Raw genomic sequence first — 19,871 nt, 5'->3', positions numbered from 1 at the left:
GGTAATGCAGAGAAACATACAACCATTCACACCCATGGGCAAATTAGAGTGGCAAGTTAACCAACCTAATCCACATCTTTGGACTGTGGGAGGAAACCAGAGCACTCAGAGAAAACCCACACAGGCATGGGGAGAACATGCAAACTGTGCACAAAAAGGCTCCATTCAGGTTCAAGGCTCAAACCTGGACCTTCTTGTTATGAGACAACAGTGCTAACCACTATACTGTTGATACAAGACCTACTGTATCATTCAATCATTGGTCGATTGCTACAGGGAGTAAAGATGAGGAATAAAACACTTCATGATGTGCTCTTATTGGAAAATAATCAACTTCAGGGTGCTAACAATAATTGTACAATCCCAATTCCCAAAAAAGTTGGGATGCTGTGTAAACTGTAAATAAAAACAGAATGCAATAATTTGCAAATTTTGGAAAACGTATATTTCATTGAAAACAGTGCAAAGACAACATATCAAATGTTGAAGCGAATAAACTATTGTTTTTTTGAAAAATATATGCTCATTTTGAATTTGATGTCAGCAACACATTCCAAAAAAGTTGGGACAGGGGCGTGTTCACCACTGTATTGCATCACCACTACTTTTAACATCTCTTTCTGTAAACGTTTGGGAACCGAGGAGACCAATTGCTGTAGTTTTGAAAGATAAATGTCCCATTCTTGCCTGATATACAATTTCAGTTGCTCAACAGTTCAGGGTCTCCTTTGCAGTATTTTGCGCTTCATAATGCACCAAATGTTTAAAATGGGACACAGGACTGGACTTCAGGCAGGCCAGTTTAGCACCCGGACTCTTTTACTATGGGACAATGCAGTTTTAATATGTGCATAAAGTGGTTTGGCATTTTCTTCCTGAAAGAAGGAAGGCCTTCCCTGAAAAAAGATTTTGTCTGGATGGCAGCATATTGCTCTGAAACATGTATATATCATTCAACATTAATGATGCCTTCCCAGATGTACAAGCTACCCATGTCATGTGCACTAATGCACCCTCATACCATCACAGATGCTCGCTTTTGCACTGTACACTGATAAGCCGAATGGTCCCTCTCCTTTTTAGCCTGGAGGACATGGTGTCCATGATTTGTAAAAATAATTTCTACTTTTAATTCATCAGACCTCGGGACAATTTTACACTTCGCCTCAGTCCATTGTAAAAGAGCTTGGGCCCAGAGAAGATGGCAGTGTTTCTGGATATTGTTTATATCTGGTTTTAACTTGCATTTATGAATGCAGTAATTAACTGTTTTCACAGACGATGGTTTTCTGAAGTGTTCCTGAGCCCATACAGTGATTTCCACTACAGACACATGTCTGCATTTAATGCAGTGTTGCCTGAGGGCCTGAAGATCACAAGCATCCAATGTCAGTTTTCAGCCTCGTCTCTTGCATACAGAGATTTCTCCAGATTCTCTGAATCTTTTAATTATATTATGTACTATAGATGTCATCCCCAAATTCTTTGCAATTTTACATTGAGGAACGTTATTCTTAAATCGTTGCACTGTTTGCCCACGCAGTCTTTCAGAGTGGTAAACCCCTCCCTATCTTTACTTTGGAGAGACTCCGCCTCTCTGGCATGCTCTTTTTATACCCAATCATGTTACTGACCTGTTGCCAATTAACCAAATTATTTTTTATTTATTTTTTAACTTTACACAAATTTTCAGGTCTTTTGTTGCCCCTGTCCCAGCTTTTCTGAAATGTGTTGTTGCCATTAAATTAAACATCAGCATATATTTTTCAAAAAACAATACAATTTCTCAGTTTCAACATTTGATATGTTGTCTTTCTACTATTTTCAATGAATTATAGGGTTTCTATGATTGGCAAATCTTCACATTCTGTTTTCATTTATGTTTTACACAGTGTCCCAACTCTTTTGGAATTAGGGTTGTACTTCAGATCAGGCTGTATATCACCACTATGCTGTTGATTGCCTGGAACAGCACATCCTGTGGTGTTTTATTCTGTCTATATTCTATTGAAAAACAAGGGTGAATTCATGCACATATGTGGATGACTCAAATAACAACATGCATGATAAAATGCTTGAATGGCATGCCCTTTTATTAAATGCATTGCCATTATTATTTTAGTGGATAATTCTGCCACATCTTCACACCATGGGGGGGCAGTTATTTGACGTGGTACAGTATTGTTTGCCATGGTATTTCAAATGTAAGTGCTAGCACTTAGCTTTAATCTTTGCAAAAAGTTTCTAATATGCATTGACATTTACATTAATTGGTGGATGACTTTTGGATAAACTCTGAAAAGGACAATCATTGATAATAACTCCAAACATCATTAAAATAACAGGGTTTAGAGGTTAATGGCCAAGAATGTGGATCACGCAGACTAAAATCCTTAGTCATCAAAAGCATGACAGGCAAAACATCGTTGTAAAGTTATTATTCTGTTGACCTTTCATTTCAATGTAATAAACCTGAACTTTCTTTTTTTTTTCATTTGTGATGGTGAGTGCATCCATGCATTATGAACTACTTGGTGTTTTCTTTGCCCTTTTATAGGAAGGCGGCAGCATGATTGTCCTTCAGCACTTCCTCCATTAATCTGATGTAATTACACCAATAGAAGGACATTTCATAAGTGTAAGTGTGTCCTTCCCCAATCTCAGACCTTAATCTAAAGTTACGATGGGCTAAAAATGTACTGAACTACTGGCCTTGCCGAGTTATACCTTCATGCTCAATAAAACAAAGCTAACACCTTTGAGATTTGATCATAAATGAGGACACTGCACTCTGACAATTGCGCATAAAATCACCTGTCCTCATATTGTCCTGTTAAACACGGCTGGATCACTGTGCAAGCTGTTAAAGTTGGTGAAACATTTTACAGTGCCGTCTGATGATAAGAGCAAAAATGGGAACTATTTGAGACACTCACAAACACTCAAATGTGTTTATCATGTCAAACATGGTGCGATCCGGAAATAGAGTTGTGGTAGTGCGATCTGAGCTCCTGATTGCAGAGTTTCATTATTTATGCAAGGCGAACGTATCATCTGGTGCAGTGCACTCCCTGCAGCGGCACGAGAAGAGTCATCATTACCTCCCTAATAGCCCCGGCATAATGACAACACACTCTCCTCCCAGCACCTGAAAAAGAGTGTGTGCCAATAATGGTGACTAAACAGGATCACTGGCAGGCCTTTAGAGGTGCTACCATTTTTGTTTCTATCACATCTCTGTCTGGTGGTGTTTACTTCCTTTGAAGCAGGCAGCAGGAAGACAACAAAGCAAAGACACACCATTGTCAGGATACACTTCAAAAAGGCCACTTTAGGCATCAGTCACATTCTTTCTTTGTCTGTTCAACACAATATTTGGTCAATAGAGCCACTAGAAGAGACAAACTCACTGCTCACAGTGTGACACTTGGGTGAAGATGAATAAACTGGAATTTGTGCACCACTGACAGGTTATATATCATGTGGATCTATTCCCTTTTCTTGAAGTCAGATGAAAACTGCAGCAGCACAACATCTAAATACATCAGGAAGCATAGTTGCTATAGTCTCATCCATGACTCGGCATTTTGCCTCGGTTCAGTGAGCTGCATTGTGATTAAGTCTTCGGAAAGATCACTCGGATGTGGCTTTGAGTTCTTTATTGAGCTCCCGAAACAGCATTAAGGACATTAATTGTGATAAACTGGCAGCCAAGCCCTGAATGCATTAAGTTGTTCAGGATTGCCCATTAAATGTTGCCGAATCACTTTCATTTATTTATATATTTATATATATTTGTGCGCATGGATCCTTTTTGCATACTAACACTTCACTTATTCTGTTAACTTGCGCATTATCTTTACTGTAGTTTACTGAATAATTTACAAAAATACGAGTTCCTCCGGCGGCACGGTGGTGTAGTGGTTAGCGCTGTCGCCTCACAGCAAGAAGGTCCGGGTTCGAGCCCCGTGGCCGGCGAGGGCCTTTCTGTGCAGAGTTTGCATGTTCTCCCCGTGTCCGCGTGGGTTTCCTCCGGGTGCTCCGGTTTCCCCCACAGTCCAAAGACATGCAGGTTAGGTTAACTGGTGACTCTAAATTGACCGTAGGTGTGAATGGTTGTCTGTGTCTATGTGTCAGCCCTGTGATGACCTGGCGACTTGTCCAGGGTGAACCCCGCCTTTCGCCCGTAGTCAGCTGGGATAGGCTCCAGCTTGCCTGCGACCCTGTAGAACAGGATAAAGTGGCTAGAGATAATGAGATGAGATGAGACGAGTTCCTCCTTTGGGAACAGCGAGCATTGCTTTCTCTTCTCCATGTGCTTGGGTTTATGTTGCCATTTGCCTTTGTTTTTGTTTCGATCCCATGACCATCCCAGTCTTATCATTGGTTTATTACCTGCTTGTGTTCACCTGTTCCATGTTCCAACTTGATTGCTTATTACTGATTACTGAGTTGTTTCTTGTCTACTAAGTGTCTGTGCTATTTTTTCCTCTGTTTTATATTCTACGTTTGCATGTGATGTCAAAGCTAATTATGCATGATGCTTTGAACCGGAAGTGGGCCATGTTGGAGGATGTACACAAACTTATGCAGCGCACATTTACTGGAGAAGATATGCTCGAGAGGTTGTTATGCTGAAGAATTCCTTTTGTTTCTTTGCTATGCTGCCTCTTTGTGCTGTATTTGGATGCGGGCGTAACTATTTGAGAGAAGGGGACTTAAGTTCTTTAGAATTCCAGCAATTATAAATAATCAAGGAGGAAAAAACAAGAGAGTTGTCCACGGAGAGTAGAAATCAGTGGCTGTTCAACATAAACCGGGCTGATCTAAGTGATGAGAAAGCAAAAACGACATAAGTCTGCAGTGAACATTTCATTAATGGTGAGTGCTAAGAACTAGTTATTAATGAAAGATGGCAATCTATAAGAAATATTGGATTGTTTAATAGCCTGGTCGTGCAGAAACTCGCCACTGTCAAAGGTGACAAAGCCGTGATCATCGTGTGTGTGTGATCTGACAATCAAAGGCTTCTATGATTATTTAATTTTAAAAAAGAGCTTCATATATTTTTTGATGCTGCTGCTTTTATTTTGCTTTTTCTTTCCATTCAGGAAACCAGCTGATCTCTATAATTTTACAGATCCAGACTGGGCTCCAACACAAAATATGGGCCACAACAAAATCAAAGATGGTACTAAAGCAGTAGCTCAAAATGCTAGGCATACAGAATGCAGAAAGAAATGCAAAATTATTGAAAAATCTTCCCAGATGATCACAGAGTCAATCGAACAAGATTCATGTCAATCCACGACCTCAAATACTGCAGCCTCCTTGCCCGGCGAGCAGTTTTAGTCACGTGGTTGCAAGCAAAGAATTGCATTGTGCCTTTGGGTGGCATGGTGGCATAGTGGTTAGCACTGTCGCCTCACAGCAAGAAGGTTCTGGGTTCAAGTCCAGTGGTTGACTTTCTGTGTGAAGTTTGCATCTTCTCTGTGTGGGGATGCTCCAGTTTTCCCCACAGTCCAAAGACAGGCAGTTAGGTTAACTGGCTATTCTAAATTGCTCATAGGTGTGAATGTCTGTGTGTGTGAATGTGCAAAAAGGCGACCCTACTGCTGCAATTCTGGCAAAGTCAACTGAAGGCCCTGTCCACACGGCAACGGATTCAGGTGAATCTGATAAAATTGTTTATCGTTTTGGCCTGGGGTCCACACGGCACCGGCGTTTTGGGTGCCCCAAAACTAAATCTTTTGAGAACGGGTTCCAGAGTGGAAAAATCTGGCAACGGCGCTGTTGCGAAGTCGTCTGGATGAGTAGAACGGATTTGTTTACGATGACATCACAACCACATGACAATCCCGCCAGCAAAGATAGGGAAAAAAAAGGAGCGATCTCACCTCTTCAGATGTTGGTTTAAGTCCGACAATACATTCCTCAAAAAGGGTGTAGAAGAACAAAGTAATCCATCAACGTGTAGCATTCAATTTATTCCAGACCATTAAAGAATTCTGGAGGATCTCAGAATGTTGGCGTACCGGCTTCCATCTACCCCCGTTCATTCCTCTCTCTCTCCATCTACCCCCGTTCATTCCTCTTTCCGCGTCTCCATTCAAAAAACAAGCACGTGATTTAAAGGGTCTATAGCCATAGGACAGGGAGTGAGAAGGTGTGCGCGTGTGACAGTGACAGGGAAGAACCTAGGCTCATGCCCGCCCTGAATTTCTCTTAAAGTGAAGGCAGAAGAACGTTCAGCGCCTGGCCAGGCTTTCTATGTATTAATTTACATCGAAGTTTTAATATGAAATATAAATAAGTGTCTTAGACAATAGATACTATTTTACGCTACTGACTAATAATCAAAACTTTATGTGGCTAATGCTACAGAAGAAGGGGTTTATGCGCATGCGTCTACTTCTATTGTTCTGGTGTCTCCGATGGAACCGTCTTACAGCTCACGTAGAGGTGTGGCATGTGTATTGCATCATTTTCAGCAAGCGTTGCGTTGCCATATGAACCTGATATTTTACTGATCCGTTGCCCATGTGGACGTGATATTTAAAAAAAAAAAATCTCGTTGCCGTTGTCGTGTGGATGTAGCCTAAAACATGGTTTACCTCAAGTGACAACAATGACAATTGTGCCTTTTTTTGAACCTTGGATTGCTCACAATATAGTGTGCCCATTTCATCCAGGGATCATGAGTTTGAATTCCAACTATGCTACAACCATTCATGGCCAGGAATACAAAACAGCAATTATACCCCTCTCCCTGTCAATCAGACCAGTACTAGATAATTGTGGCCATCTGTGAGTTAATTTACATGGAAGAAGGTAGTTAGCACTTTCCTATGAGTGTGTTCACCTGCCCTGTGACTGGGAGCATGAGCTGCATTTCAAAAAGTGCAGACAGTGTGATGGTCAGCTTCACATATCATTGAGGAAATATATACTAGCCTTCCTAGCTAGCTAGTGTGTGAGAATTGGCAAATGACCCAATAAGGAATGAAAGAAAAAGTAAATAAAAAAAACAGCCAACCACATAAAGAAATGAACAAAAACAGTATTTGGGGCAAGCGGGAAAACTTTATATGAAAACTTGTTTTTTTTCCCTCCCTTTTTCACTGTACAGTGGTGTTCGGAATGGAAATCGACTTATTGGACATTTTCAATCAGGATACAAATGAATTATTTTATTGCTGCAAGTCTGTTATAAGATTAGTTCTGACACTGTTGGGTTTTGGTGTGTCACGTATCATGATAGCTTTTTTATGACATGACGGTGTGTTTGTTTGTTTTTTTTTACACACAGTGTGCCAGCATTCTGGAACCAGAGGCATCATGTGTAACACAATGGAGAATCAGCTTTTTGGTTGACATATAGTGTACTACATATTGGAAATACGAATGAGACCATCAATGATGGCATAGCTCACTCCAGCCACGTCTAGTCCAGAAGGAATGATCTAAAGTGGGCCACCTTGCACAATAAATGTTGCAAGCTATACACACTATATACAAGCTATATATAGAAGCTATATACACCCTAGGAATACTGACCTATTTGCCAGAAAGAATCCAAAATTGTGAGGAATTGACCGAGAAGAAGCGATTTTTGTTGAACTGTTCATCTCATGTCATCTCATTATCTCTAGCCGCTTTATCCTGTTCTACAGGGTCGCAGGCAAGCTGGAGCCTATCCCAGCTGACTACGGGCGAAAGGCGGGGTACACCCTGGACAAGTCACCAGGTCATCGCAGGGCTGACACATAGACACAGACAACCTTTCACACTCACATTCACACCTACGGTCAATTTAGAGTCACCAGTTAACCTAACCTGCATGTCTTTGGACTGTGGGGGAAACCGGAGCACCCGGAGGAAACCCACGCGGACACAGGGAGAACATACAAACTCCGCACAGAAAGGCCCTCGCCGGCCATGGGGCTCGAACCCGGACCTTCTTGCTGTGAGGCGACAGCGCTAACCACTACACCACCGTGCCGCCTGTTGAACTGTTCATTCAGGCTTAATTAGTTGATAAACTTCATTAGTAATAGTAATTAAGCAAATTTGGGTAGAAGCTATATGCACCCCAGGCAGACCTACCTTCCTGCCAAAAAGAATAAAAATTAGTGAAGAATTGAGAGAGAAGAAGCGATTTTCGTGAAATGTGGACGATGCCAGACAGACGACGGACAACACATTGATAATAACACATTGTTGGCCAGGTGAACTAATAACCTGAGCATGCCAGTGTTGTTTTCAAAACAATAATGCAGGGTCAACTGAGTGTTGAGGTGCTTTTGCTAGCCATGCACATTTATACTACTCTTCAAATGCAAGCAAAGTCGCTGAGCATTGCATTTGTCTGATCAGAAATATGTTGGCAGAAAAAGTGAAGAGACCTGGGAAAAGATTTGAGGCAGAAAAAGTACACAGACCATCTCTCTGGTCTTGGAAAGAAGAATGTCAATGTCAAAAATGTCACACCCCTGTCCTGCCATACAGGCTTGTGGCTTTTACAGAGAGGATGACTCCAACTCTGTTACTATCAATCATTCTGGCTCAGAGGTGGAACAAAATGACCTCCCATTCCACACTGAGACCTTTTACACAGAATAGTGAGGCGTTAAAAAAAGGCACAACAGTCCTGCCTTGAACAAGCTGTGTAAAAGAGGTTTCTGTGTTTAGCTGCTGGTGAGCAGGGTGATGGGAATGGGGAAGGGTGTGAGCCCCCTGCTGGACAAACAATTCACACCACTGCACACTAACAAGGGTAAAGAGATAAAAGGGGCAGGACAACTAAAGCTTTATTGATAGTGAAACGCTGTATACAACTGCTACAAAAATATAATATTTAAACCCAGTTTACTGTGTAAAAAAAGAATAAGTACTTATTAACAACTGAAAATTCTTAAAGTGCTCAGTGTCTAGTTTTATATGAACCATTAAGCACGACTGTGGAATGTGACTTCACAAATAAATTCAGTGCCGAACTTGAGCATCCCAAAACAGATCGACATTCCATTTTTGTGGCTACTGCCTCATAGAAGCAAAGCGAGGTAGTAGCCACTCTGTCATCGTGTTGTAAGAATGAGAATAATAAGAGCAGACTGCACATACGCATAAGCATTACAAATCACCAGAATGGCGAATCATGATCTCACGGTACAAGAAGTTGATCTTGTGTTATCAAAGGTACACAAGAATGAGTGGTGAAGCCGCTATGTCATCATGTTGTAAGAATGAGTGTAACAATGGTGGCACGGTGGTGTAGTGGTTAGCGCTGTTGCCTCACAGCAAGAAGGTCCAGGTTTGAGCCCCGTGGCCAGCGAGGGCCTTTCTGTGTGGAGTTTGCATGTTCTCCCTGTGTCCGCGTGGGTTTCCTCCGGGTGCTCCGGTTTCCCCCACAGTCCAAAGACATGCAGGTTAGGTTAACTGGTGACTCTAAATTGACCGTAAGTGTGAATGTGAGTGTGAATGGTTGTCTGTGTCTATGTGTCAGCCCTGTGATGACCTGGCGACTTGTCCAGGGTGTACCCCGCCTTTCACCCATAGTCAGCTGGGATAGGCTCCAGCTTGCCTGCGACCCTGTAGAACAGGATAAAGCGGCTAGAGATAATGAGATGAGATGAGTGTAACAATAGCGAAACTTCCTAACCAAGCAGCACTTATCATAATCAAGTTCGATTACCCGTTCTATTTCTTGATAAACTTCTGAACCAATCAGAACCAGAACCAAAATAAAAGAAACCTCATTATAACTTGGTAGTATTGGAAGATAATCATCAGATAAAAAGAGAAACAAAATTGACCTCGTGGTTTGCCAAGGCTACTGATTCGATATCAAGTAAGTGGTGTTTGTTTTAAGAAAATTTACTTTTTGATTATCACAGCTTTTGTTTGGTCCTTCTGAAAGGTCAAATGAAAGGTTTTCTAAGTTTTTTTTTTTTTTAGCTTTTTGGCAGATATATTGAAAAGCCAATATCGAACTTCTGCTATTTGCTTACATTTTTTTAATTTTATTTTTCATTTTAGTCTTTACACTACACTTGTGAAACAAAATGTGCTTATTAGTACTAAATAATGCTTCTAAGACAATGAATGAACAAGTGCTTTCTTACTATTTTGAAAACTGATCTAGTTCACAGCACTGTATTTTGAACAAAACACAGTAAAAAAAAAAAGGTAAATAAAATATTACAAGCCCTGATGCTGTTCACAGCTTGGTGATGCTTGCAGGAAATGAGGCTAGTATAATTGATAACATGTATATATGCTATACTTACTGTATGGACATGCCATCAGAAAAATTTATATATATATATATATATATATATATATATATATATATATATATATATTGCATTATTGCTATTACTGAAAGTACATTTATATTAGAGAGCTCATATGCAGGTCATACTGACCTGGGAGCAATAAAGAAAAAGACATAAAATGAAATTAAAAAAAGTTGCTATTATTTCCCTTCATCACTTATTTACACTCTCGTCTGTGCGGACCTATCTACCATCAGTATGTGCAAGGGTTTTATGCGCCCATTTCCATAAATATTGACTACACTGCTAATAACATAAATGAGGATATGAGAGCTTGGGTATTTTTAAAAGAAAGCTAGCCTGGGTCATGCCATCCATTTCTAGCAGCAGTGAAAAGAACAGGAAGGTGAATGCTGTATTTAAGGGAGTAGAGGATGGATGTCAATGATTGATCCAACAAAATAATCTGAAAATGTTCCATAATAGTTAGCCCCCCTTGCTTCAGATTAAAGGGATGTCAAATCTTGTATTGTACAATTACTGACTGAACCTCAGGTGAGCAGGAAAATGGGGAGGTGTTCAGGTCATGGGAGAAGCAGAGAAATAGTGAGGTAGCCAAGCTCTGATAGAAGAATCTCAGTCCTATTCAGTCTGAAGAATCATTGATTGATTATTTAAGTTGCATAAAAAGGAGAGAGAGAGAGAGAGATTTATGAAAGGTCTTAAAGGATTTCCCATTTGAGCACAGTACAAATAATTTACACATACAGTTGATTTTAGACCGTTTCCCTCCTAGACTGTTTCCATGGGCGGATCATCTATACTTTACCATTCATCTTTTCAATGATCGTTTCAACTAGATTGCTGTCAAAGAGATTTTCTAAAGTCCAGGGGGGAACCGTCAGGTCCTTCTAGACCTTCAGAGAAGGCTCAAACATATCAGCATCTCAAATGTGAGATTTAATTTCTTTCATTTTTGAATTGCTTTCATTCTTTCATTATACAGTGGTGCTTGAAAGTTTGTGAACCCTTTAGAATTTTCTATATTTCTGCATAGATATGACCTAAAACATAATCAGATTTTCATACAAGTCCTAAAAGTAGATAAAGAGAACCCAGTTAAACAAATTAGACAAAAATATTATATTCAGTCATTTATTTATTGAGGAAAATGATCCAATATTACATATCTGTGAGTGGCAAAAGTATGTGAACCTTTGCTTTCAGTATCTGGTGTGACCCCCTTGTGCAGCAATAACTGCAACTAAACGTTTCCGGTAACTGTTGACCAGTCCTGCACACCAGCTTGGAGGAATTTTAGCTTATTCCTCCATACAGAACAGCTTCAACTCTGGGATGTTGGTGGGTTTCTTCACATGAACTGCTCGCTTCAGGTCCTTCCACAACATTTCAATTGGATTAAGGTCAGGACTTTGACTTGGCTGTTCCAAAACATTAACTTTATTCTTCTTTAACCATTCTTTGGTAGAACGACTTGTGTGCTTAGGGTCGTTGTCTTGCTGCAAGACCCACCTTCTCTTGAGATTCAGTTCATGGACAGATGTCTGAAATTTTCCTTTAAAATTCACTGGTATAATTCAGAATTCATTGTTCCATCAATGATGGCAAGCCATCCTGGCCCAGATGCAGCAAAACAGGCCCAAACCATGATACTACCACCACCATGTTTCACAGGTGGGATAAGATTCTTATGCTGGAATGCAGTGTTTCACTTTCTCCAAACATAACACTTCTCATTTAAACCAAAAAGTTCTGTTTTGGTTTCATCCATCCACAAAACATTTTTCCAATAGCTTTCTGGCTTGCCACGTGATCTTTAGCAAACTGCAGATGAGCAGCAATGTTCTTTTTGGAGAGCAGTGGCTTTCTCCTTGCAACCCTGCCATGCACACCATGGTTGTTCAGTGTTCTCCTGATGGTGGACTCATGAACATTAACATTAGCCAATGTGAGAGAGGCCTTCAGTTGCTTAGAAGTTACCCTGGGGTCCTTTGTGACCTCGCTGACTATTACACGCCTTGCTCTTGGAGTGATCTTTGTTGGTCGACCACTCCTGGGGAGGGTAACAATGGTCTTGAATGTCCTCCATTTGTACACAATCTGTCTGACTGTGGATTGGTGAAGTCCAAACCCTTTAGAGATGGTTTTGTAACCTTTTCCAGCCTGATGAGCATCAACAACGCTTTTTCTGAGGTCCTCAGAAATCTCCTTTGTTTGTGCCATGATACACTTCCACAAACATGTGTTGTGAAGATCAGACTTTGATAGATCCCTGTTCTTTAAATAAAACAGGGTGCCCACTCACACCTGATTGTTATCCCATTGATTGAAAACACCTGACTCTAATTTCACCTTCAAATTAACTGCTAATCCTAGAGGTTCACATACTTTTGCCACTCACAGATATGTAATATTGGATCGTTCTCTTCAATAAATAAATGACCAAGTATAATATTTTTGTCTCATTTGTTTAACTGGGTTCTCTTTATGTACTTTTAGGACTTGTGTGAAAATCTGATGATGATTTAGGTCATATTTATGCAGAAATGTATAAAATTCTAAAGGGTTCACAAACTTTCAAGCACCACTGTAATTTTTCTCTTTTAATTTGACCTCATTTTCTATCAAATTTGGTTCAGAAATGAAAGGGTTACTGTCCTGAAAACATTAAAATCGAGTTATCCAATGAGATTTTTTTTGTTTGTTTTTTGTTGAGAAGAGTTTCAAGCTGGCTTACTCATTGGTTAGGACTTCATTGCCAGGACAGAAGGCCATGGCAGTGTATGCTTATGTAGGAAGTGACAGATGAATTAACCAGTCAGATTTTGAGTTACAGTGGGAGCGACCAAAAATTTATCACCCTAAGACTTCTTAACCACGAGTCGGCGCCGTCAGCACAGCAGTGACTTCACTTTCCAGCTGGTGTAGTGTTCATCAGTAGTGTTAGCGAATGCTAATAAAGTGGCCAAGCCAGTGCTATTGAGAGCAAGTAGCACAGGCTAACGACCAGAAACTACGATTTCTGTCTCCAGACTCTTCTTCCACACACGCTTGCTACAGTATTTTTCACTCATACTTCAGTATTCATTTCCAAGTGTTATTTACTTAGTTATTTTTAAAATCAGCATCGACAACTACATACAACAGAGCGACCTGGCAGCCTGTTGCTAATCCCTTGCAAAACCCTTGCCCTGTTGCTTTTTTTTTTTGGTGTATCTGGCTCAGTTTTGGCTGAGCTGAAGTTCCACCTCTAATAGTAACAGTTCGCCACTGCTAAAATCTAAAATGACATTTCTTCCACTTGCTACAGTCTACTTTCACCTTTTCATCATCATTTTCTTCCATAAACATTTGCCAATGAATGAAAGAGACCAAAATGCCAGGACCAAATAAATGATTACATAATTATATAAATAACTAGCTTAAGATATTTTGTGTATCATACTTGAGTTTGTTTTCTCTTAAGTCCAAATCCCCAGAACACATCACATTTCTGCAATGCTACATCTCATCTCATCTCATCATCTCTAGCCGCTTTATCCTTCTACAGGGTCGCAGGCAAGCTGGAGCCTATCCCAGCTGACTATGGGCGAAAGGCGGGGTACACCCTGGACAAGTCGCCAGGTCATCACAGGGCTGACACATAGACACAGACAACCATTTGCACTCGCATTCACACCTACGGTCAATTTAGAGTCACCAGTTAACCTAACCTGCATGTCTTTGGACTGTGGGGGAAACCGGAGCACTCGGAGGAAACCCACGCGGACACAGGGAGAACATGCAAACTCCACACAGAAAGGCCCTCGCCGGCCACGGGGCTCGAACCTGGACCTTCTTGCTGTGAGGCAACAGTGCTAACCACTACACCACCGTGCCGCCCGCAATGCTACATCATGTAAAAAAAAATGCTGCTGACAACTCAAAATAGACATCATGTTTGGTTCATTTCATGCGGTCAGGTCAATTCAGGGGCGGCACGGTGGTGTAGTGGTTAGCGCTGTCACCTCACAGCAAGAAGGTCCGGGTTCGAGCCCCGTGGCCGGTGAGGGCCTTTCTGTGTGGAGTTTGCATGTTCTCCCCGTGTCCGCGTGGGTTTCCTCCGGGTGCTCCGGTTTCCCCCACAGTCCAAAGACATGCAGGTTAGGTTAACTGGTGACTCTAAATTGACCGTAGGTGTGAATGTGAGTGTGAATGGTTGTCTGTGTCTATGTGTCAGCCCTGTGATGACCTGGCGACTTGTCCAGGGTGTACCCCGCCTTTCGCCCGTAGTCAGCTGGGATAGGTTCCAGCTTGCCTGCGACCCTGTAGAACAGGATAAAGCAGCTAGAGATAATGAGATGAGGTCAATTCAGGGTTGATTCACTTTCTCACTGCAATTTAACTGCATGAGAGTTCACTAGGAACTGGAGAGAGACCAGATTGCATTGGTGTGCAAATGCTGTGTATTACTTTTGGTTTGCAAATTATGTACACTGTGGAACCAAACCAAAAAGCAAAAGAAAAAGGAACATTTTTTGTTCACATTCAAACTTGACAAAAAGGATGAATCGGGGTGAAAATGCCAAAATCTTCAAATCTAGGCTGCTTGTTGAGTCACATACACTAGCAGGTTCTTTCAGTGAATGTGCAGATTAACGGGTCATGGACATTGATGATGTATCTGCAATGTAACAAAAGCGCCTACTCAGGCTGTATTTGGAGAGACAGGAAGGCTGAATTGAGTGTTTGAATAGAATTCGACCCTGAGATCCCTCCATCTGGATGATTTTTGAAGGAAGACATGTATCCCATAATTTTGTGTGTCAGCTCTGGCTTAGCGGCCAGTATGGGGGGAAAAAATGGTGATACAAATCAAACAACAGCAAATTGAGAAGGAGAGCGCAGTGCACATACAAATGTGAGTTTAGACTTATTTGACTAATATTTCATGAATCAAGAAACAGCAGGTGTAGTCACAGAATATTTGTCATTTCCACAATTTATATAATTACTTGATTTCCTCCAAAAGAACATTTTGGGGCAAAAAAATTAAATTAATAATAACCTGCGGTTTTTGCAACAGTGTATGTTGGAGCAAATTGTTTGTACAGGTACTCATGGTAGGGCGGCACGGTGGTGTAGTGGTTAGCGCTGTCGCCTCACAGCAAGAAGGTCCGGGTTTGAGCCCCATGGCCGGTGAGGGCCTTTCTGTGCGGAGTTTACATGTTCTCCCCGTGTCTGCGTGGGTTTCCTCCGGGTGCTCCGGTTTCCCCCACAGTCCAAAGACATGCAGGTTAGGTTAACTGGTGACTCTAAATTGACCGTGAGTGTGAATAGTTGTCTGTATCTATGTGTCAGCCCTGTGATGACCTGGCGACTTGTCCAGGGTGTACCCCGCCTCTCGCCCATAGTCAGCTGGGATAGACTCCAGCTTGCCTGCGACCCTGTAGAACAGGATAAAGCAGCTAGAGATAATGAGATGAGATGAGATGAGATACTCATGGTACTTTAACATTTGGAAATTGGTCCTGAGGTGGAATTGAACTTGAGAGGGCCACCGTTTTTTTTTTTTAATAATAATAATAATTATTATTATTTTTTTTTTTCTGAAATATTCACCAAGTTGCTTGGATTTTCCCATGGTATCAAAAGCTAAAAGGCACTGAATCCAAAGACAGACCCATTTACAGCCACATGTCCACTCCATTTAACTCTTAATTATGACAGTTGGCCAACCAGAAGCTTCTAAAAGTCATCACATCAATTTCTGGAATCATCCAGGTTGAAGAGACAGTCAATTTGATGTCTGTGAAGTTGGACCCACTGGAATTTTGATATAGTGAATTAAAGCTCAAAAAATATAGATCTGAAATCAGCACACCTTAATGATGCTTTGTACACTATTGGCATTACTGTATCTTAACCAGTTTCATGAGGTAGTCACCTGGAATGCTTTTCAAAGGTTAATTAGTGCAATTTCTTGCCTTCTTAATGCATTTAATAGTAAAAAGTATATAATATATTGTTTAATAATAAATAATAAAAATACAGTAAATAACCCTATTCCACAACTGGAGTAATCCATGTTATGTCAAGAACCACTCAAATAAATAAAGAGAAACGGCATCCATAATTACTTTGAGATATGAAGTGTCTTTTAATGAATAATAATAAAAAAAAAACACTGAATTTGATGGCATATCCAAACTTTTTTGTCTGGTGCTGTATATTTATATAAAATCACCCCTTCAGAGTACCATGACTTCAAATGCCATAATGAATCAAAGAACTGATTACTTCTGCCATTTTTCTATTTTTCTTAACCAAAAGTGTTAAACAAAATAGTTGAAGAGTGAAAGGACCATAGAGTGGAGGATTACTGAACACATGGGTCTCTCTCTCTCTCTCTCTCTCTCTCTCTCTCTCTCTCTTTTATCTATGAACCTCTGAAAATGTAAATAATCAATGATTCTGGAGACTGAATAGTAGGACTGTAGTGTGTGTATACAGTGGATAAAAAAAAAGAAAGTGTGCACACCCCATTAAAATGATAGTTTTTTCTGATGTAAAAAAAAAAAAAAGAGCCCATATAGACCCCTTCGCATGTTTGTAAACAAACTGACCGTTGCCAGGATGCGCACGCAGCCTGGACTCAGAAACAATGGCGCTGCCCATAGACCGGCATTATGAGCTGTCAGATTATGCAAAACAATCCGTATTTAATTAAAGAGTGGACGGACGATGTTAGTAAGTTCCCTGGTATACAATGGCCAGATATACAGTGGGGCAAAAAAGTATTTAGTCAGCTACCAACTGTGCAATTTCTCCCACTTAAAAACATGAGAGAGGCCTGTAATTTTCATCATAGGTACACTTCAACTATGAGAGACAGAATGGTGGGAAAGAATCCAGGAAATCACATTGTAGGATTTTTAATGAATTAATTGGTAAATTCCTTGGTAAAATAAGTATTTGGTCACCTACAAACAAGCAAGATTTCTGGCTCTCATAGACCTGTAACAACATCTTTAAGAGGCTCCTCTGTCCTCCACTCGTTACCTGTATTAATGGCACCTGTTTGAACTCATTATCAGTATAAAAGACACCTGTCCACAACCTCAAACAGTCACACTCCAAACTCCACTATGGCCAAGACCAAAGAGCTGTCAAAGGACACCAGAAACAAAATTGTAGACCTGCACCAGGCTGGGAAGACTGAATCTGCAATAGGTAAGCCGCTTGGTGTGAAGAAATCAACTGTGGGAGCAATTATTAGAAAATGGAAGACATACAAGACCACTGATAATCTCCCTTGATCTGGGGCTCCATGCAAGATCTCACCCTGTTGGGTCAAAATGATCACAAGAACGGTGAGCAAAAATCCCAGAACCACACGGGGCGACCTAGTGAATGACCTGCAGAGAGCTGGGACCAAAGTAACAAAGGCTGCCATCAGTAACACACTACGCTGCCAGGGACTCAAATCCTGCAGTGCCAGACGTGTCCCCCTGCTTAAGCCAGTACATGTCCAGACCCATCTGAAGTTTGCTAGAGAGCATTTGGATGATCCAGAAGAGGATTGGGAGAATGTCATATGGTCAGATGAAACCAAAATAGAACTTTTTGGTAAAAACTCAACTTGTGTTTGGAGGAGAAAGAATGCTGAGTTGCATCCAAAGAACACCATACCTACTGTGAAGCATGGGGGTGGAAACATCATGCTTTGGGGCTGTTTTTCTGCAAAGGGACCAGGATGACTGATCCGTGTAAAGGAAAGAATGAATGGGGCCATGTATCATGAGATTTTGAGTGAAAACCTCCTTCCATCAACAAGGGCGTTGAAGATGAAACGTGGCTGGGTCTTTCAGCACGACAATGATCCCAAACACACCGCCCGGGCAACGAAGGAGTGGCTTCGTAAGAAGCATTTCAAGGTCCTGGAGTGGCCTAGCCAGTCTCCAGATCTCAACCCCATAGAAAATCTTTGGAGGGAGTTGAAAGTCCGTGTTGCCCAGCGACAGCCCCAAAACATCACTGCTCTAGAGGAGATCTGCATGGAGGAATGGGCCAAAATACCAGCAACAGTGTGTGAAAACCTTGTGAAGACTTACAGAAAATGTTTGACCTCCGTCATTGCCAACAAAGGGTATATAACAAAGTATTGAGATTAACTTTTGTTATTGACCAAATACTTATTTTCCACCATAATTTGCAAATAAATTCTTTAAAAATCAGACAATGTGATTTTCTGGATTTTTTTTCTCATTTTGTCTCTCATAGTTGAGGTATACCTATGATGAAAATTACAGGCCTCTCTCATCTTTTTAAGTGGGAGAACTTGCACAATTGGTGACTGACTAAATACTTTTTTGCCCTACTGTATACTCGTACCTTATTGACAAGACTTCAGTGTACACCCACGAAAAACTTCGTGCCTACAAGTCTTTAGACGCATATGATTATGTTATGTGCGGGCATGTACAACTTGATTAACAATGGGACATTCATATTCATTTTGTTTTAATCAAATTATGCCAGTGATGTGATGGCAATGTGGCTTTAGCTACAACAGCAAATACCAACACTAAACAGCAATTTGCAGGAGGTAATGGCATGAAAGGAACGATAGTGTAAAGAGTGCAGCTAAGAGAAATCAGAGCTGCGTAAAAAGCGAGAGGCAGAGACCAGAAATGAAACTGAACGGGGCGGGAGCTAGGTTAGAGCAGTCAACGTAAGTTGGCATTTAGAGTGAGGGCACACAATTTTACCTTTCCATCCTTGCTTTAAAATTGTGATTTTCGGCATACACAAATAATGATGGCACAAAATCTGGACTGCTTGAGTCAAGCGAGACCTCTCCTACAAACAAAATTGCATGCAAAGCTAAGTTAACATGCTAACAATATTCATTACATTGTGTAACTATGACCCAGCTAATCAGACAAACGTTACCAAAGTATTTTGCTACATCAATAAACGAAGACTAGAAAGAATAAAAAAGAAAGATTTAATAAATAGCCTGATCTTACCTGTGATGAAGTGGGCGCTGCAAACCCGTGCATTTTTGATGATGCTTTCATCCCAGTCTACACGTTTGATGGCTTGTAGCCATAGACATCGGCGATTTTTTTTGGAATGGGTGAGATCCTGCTAGAATTCTGTACATTTTAACCCCATCACTGCTACGATTCTGACACCTGACAACACAACAACTAGGCATCGCTGAGTCTTTTTTGAGTCCAGGCTGCGCGCGCAATTTCCTCTTGCATATGAATGACGTTTACTGCGAAGGGGTCTATAATAATTTCAAAACTTTCTCCACCTTTAATGTGACCTATAACCTATACAATTCAATTGAAAAACAAACAATTCTGTTTGGGGGGGAGGGGTGGCATACAATAAGCTGGTTGCATAAGTGTGCACACCCTTAAACTAATACTTTGTTGAAGCACCTTTTGATTTAATTACAGCATTCAGTCTTTTTGGCTCACACCTGCCATCAATTAAAATGACTGATTAACCCCAAATGAAGATCAGACATTTACTCAGTTGCATCCTCCAGCAAAAGCCATGGTTTGCAGAGAGCTTACA

The sequence above is a fragment of the Neoarius graeffei genome, chromosome 6, assembly GCF_027579695.1.
Source record: "Neoarius graeffei isolate fNeoGra1 chromosome 6, fNeoGra1.pri, whole genome shotgun sequence".
NCBI classification, from domain to species: Eukaryota; Metazoa; Chordata; class Actinopteri; order Siluriformes; family Ariidae; genus Neoarius; species Neoarius graeffei.
The sequence above is the reverse complement of the archived record's forward strand: the minus strand, read 5'-3'. Positions refer to the sequence as shown.